The sequence below is a fragment of the Lathyrus oleraceus genome, chromosome 5 (assembly GCF_024323335.1).
Source record: "Lathyrus oleraceus cultivar Zhongwan6 chromosome 5, CAAS_Psat_ZW6_1.0, whole genome shotgun sequence".
Lineage (NCBI taxonomy): Eukaryota > Viridiplantae > Streptophyta > Magnoliopsida > Fabales > Fabaceae > Lathyrus > Lathyrus oleraceus.
Window position 1 is genome coordinate 640,761,504 of NC_066583.1, and position 4,018 is coordinate 640,765,521.

The 4,018-nt window shown below is 28.4% G+C and overlaps 1 long non-coding RNA gene across 1 annotated transcript; it reads left to right on the plus strand.

Moving 5' to 3' along the window:
* Positions 1–2,001: 2,001 nt before the first annotated feature.
* LOC127087532 (uncharacterized) lies at positions 2,002–3,322 on the plus strand. The gene is made up of 2 exons (XR_007789982.1): positions 2,002–2,474; positions 3,083–3,322. It is a non-coding gene; the product is annotated as an uncharacterized LOC127087532 (long non-coding RNA).
* The last annotated feature ends 696 nt before the right edge of the window (positions 3,323–4,018 follow it).

Consider the following 4,018-nt stretch of genomic DNA (forward strand, 5'->3'; position numbering starts at 1 on the left):
TACTTGAATGGCTGAGTAAAAGACAACTCATATCCAAGCATTTGAGGAGAGGAATCGAAGGCTCAAGACCATCTTCTTTTTCGTATAATTTGTTATGAAAGTGGTTTGATTAAGTTGTATGTTTGCGGAGAAATGACAATTGTTCGACTGACCGAGTAAGAGAACTCGTATTCAAACAATTGAGGAGTGAAATTGAAAACTCAAAGTCAACTCCCTTTTCATTTAGCTTATTGTGAAAATATTTCAATTTAATCGGAGTTTGAAGTTGGTATAGGAACGACAATTATTTGACTAACCAAGTAAGAGAACTTGTATTCAAATAGTCGAGGAGAAAAAATTGAAGACTCAAAGTTATCTCCCTTTTAGTTTCTTGTTATAAAAGGATTTGATTTGTTTGTACTTAAATGGATTAGAAATGACGACTATTTGACTAACCGGGTAAGAAAACTCGTATTCAAATAATCGAGGAGAGGAGTTGAAGACTCAAAACCATCCCTTTTCATTTTCAAATGAAGTGTTGTTTAGATGTGATTAAGTATTTTAATTTAACTTTCGATGTCGGATCGAGGTTTTAAAATTTGCATTCTTGTGAATGAATTGAATTTATTTGGTGAATAATCCATTTAATCGATTAATTAAAACCGAATAGGTCTCATTGTAAGAAAGCCCAAGAGTAAGCCATGTGAGGTTGATGGCGATGCTTTTTCAAGCGATCGACTTACAAAGGCATTTCAAATGGGCTCGACTTTGAATCGAGAAGTTCTATTTGTTTTAAAAATTGGTTTGAATTGATGGCATGGGAATTATAATCTTTTTGTATTTTTTAAGTCTTTATCATTTTTAGGTTCATTTTAAGATGAGATGAAGAATGTACAATGATATAGCATAAAGCGAAGTAAAGTAAATATACAAAATAAATAAATGCTAGAAGCGGAATTTAAAAGAGTTAGATGTTAATTGCGGAAATTAAAAAAAAAATAGAGTTAATCGTTAAATGTTAGGTGTTAATTGAAATCAACATGAAATAACAAGAGAATTGTAATAAAATATTAAATCTAAAACAAATAACTAAAGTTTAAACAATTAACAAAAGTATCATTAAATTAAAACTCAAAACAATATTAAGCAATCGAAAATCTCAATTCTAAACTATTATCCAAAATATTAATTCTAAAATATTAACAAAGATTAAATTCTAAAATCATTCTAAATTAAATTAAAATTCTAAAATAATTCTAAATCACCTTATAATTCTAATTAATCTGCAATTATTTCTATAAAAAAAATCTAATTAAATTCTAAAATCATTCTAAATTAAATTAAAATTCTAAAACAATTCTAAATCACCTTATAATTCTAATTAATCTACAATCATTTTTAAAAAAAGAAATCTAATTAAATTCTAAAATATTAACAAAGATTAAATTCTAAAGTCATTCTAAATTAAATTAAAATTCTAAAACAATTCTAAATCACCTTATAATTCTAATTAATCTACAGTCATTTCTAAAAAAATAAATCTAATTAAATTCTAAAATATTAACAAAGATTAAATTCTAAAATCATTCTAAATTAAATTAAAATTCTAAAACAAATCTAAATCACAATAGAATTCTAATTAATCTACAATTATTTCTAAATAAAAAATTATCTAATTAAATTCTAAAATATTAACAAAGATTAAATTCTAAAATCATTCTAAATTAAATTAAAATTCTAAAACAAATCTAAATCACAATAGAATTCTAATTAATCTACAATTATTTCTAAATAAAAAATTATCTAATTAAATTCTAAAATATTAACAAAGATTAAATTCTAAAATCATTCTAAATTAAACTAAAATTCTAAAACAAATCTAAATCAGAATAGAATTCTAATTAATCTACAATTATTTCTAAATAAAAAAATTATCTAATTAAATTCTAAAACAATCAGCATGGGCCTAAAAGGGACAATCCAATCATATGGGGGTATGGATAATGAAGTGGGGTGTACGATCCAAATAATGAATGAATAAGGGAGATTGGGCCTAAGGCCCAAGCTATCCCTTAAGCCACATCAACGGGAATGAAAAATCCCAAATCGACGTCCCAGCCAAAACAAAACCATCGTCGCTCTCTCCCTCTCCCATGGCCTATCGGAAACCCTAAAGCCTCCGCCGCATCGGGGCTTATCGTTGGCGGCGACAAAGTCCTCACCCTACTCGCGCTCACCCTACTATCACCATTTCTACCTATTGATTCCTAATCCCTGGCCAAATTCCTAATTCCTCCCTAAACAAGGCAAACCTAAACAGCTTTCTATGCAAACGTAATAAAATCAGAGCGAAAATGATGAAGATGTGCTTACCTACGGATACGCCGCTCTACCGGAATCGATGGACGAGAAGTACCAAATTTTGAATCGGAGGCTTCGAATCTGGTAACGAGAGGAATCGCGCTTGCGTCGTCCGCTCCTCTTCTTTACCCTTGGTAATGTATGGTTACTCTAGATCTCGATGTGTGTGTTCTTCCCGTTAACTCTTTTTTAGGTTTTTTTTGAAAATATTGCTCTCTGTTACTGTTCTTGCTATGCGTTTTTTGTTCTGTTCTGGTTTAAGGTTTTTTTAGAAAAAATGCTATCTTGTTCTTGCTGTTGTTGTGGTTTAGGTTTTTTGAGAAGAATTGCTTTGCTGTTGCTGTTGTGGTTTAAGTTTTTTTGAGAAGAATTGCCTTGCTGTATGTTTTTGCTGTTGGTTCTTTAGGATTTTTCCTGAAAAATTACCGTGTGGTTCTTGTTTGGTTTTTTTCGAGAAAAATATTTTGCTCTCTTGTTCTTGATGTGCCAACACTCTGTTATCTTCTCTATGTTTATGAAGAATTTTAAGTCTTAGAAAAACTTCCCCTTTTTCGATTTTCTCATCCCAGATTATGTGGGATTTGATCTGTTCTTGTTTTAAGCTAATGTCAAAAGTGCTTTTTGGATGTTTAGGTTAACCTTATGGATAAAGTTTTAATCTGAGTAATTTTTTAGTTGTTTTTCAGTTCTCTAAGTGCTTTTGAAAAGTGCTTTTAAAATAAGCTATTTTTGTTCTCTGCAGATTACAACTTTGAAATGACTTGATGAAGGTGGCTTGTAAGAATGCCAACTTGGAGGCGCGCTGGTCTTGGTCATTAACAGCACTTTTTTTTCATTTAATTAGAAATGTAATTATTTAAGTTATTTTTTAAAGACAAATGTGTATATTTGGATTTATCTGTAACTTATTGAATTAAAGCTAATAGCCATTGTAACTTGTTGGATTTGAAAAGAATTGAATTATTAAAGTGTATTTGGGCTATTTGCAATTTGTTGGATTTGAAGTCTCATGGCCATTAATAACTATGTATTCAACCTTTTAAACTTTCAAAATTTAACTCAATATTTATTCATGCTAATCAATTTCAATTTTTTTTAAAACAATTCACTTTTAACTTAAGTATAATGACTTAATCTAAAGAACAACATAATTCTAACTTAGGTACAAAGAAACTAAATATAGTGATTTAATTTAAAAACAACGCAATTTTAATCTTAAACACAAAAATCTAAATATGGAACTTTTAATTTAAAAACAACACATATTCTAATTTAAACACAAAAATCTAAATATGGGACTTTTAATTTTAAAAAACAACACAATTCTAATCTTAAACACAAAAATCTAAATATGGAACTTTTAATTTAAAAAATAACACATATTCTAATTTCAACACATAAATCTAAATATGGTACTTTAATTTAAAAACAAACACATACATGCCTCAAAAAAATGCAAATTTAATTTGGGCATCTATGAAGAACTTAGAACTTGGCATAAATATTTGGGATGTGTAAATGGACTAGTAAATAGTGATCATAGAAATAATAACATGGCTCTTAATACTTACTAATAAAAAAAGGTTTTGGATTAGTAATGTAAAAAGATTCAAACCACATTTTAGATTATGAACACACTTATGCAAATGGGCCTTTGAAACAAAGAGATCTCATGGGT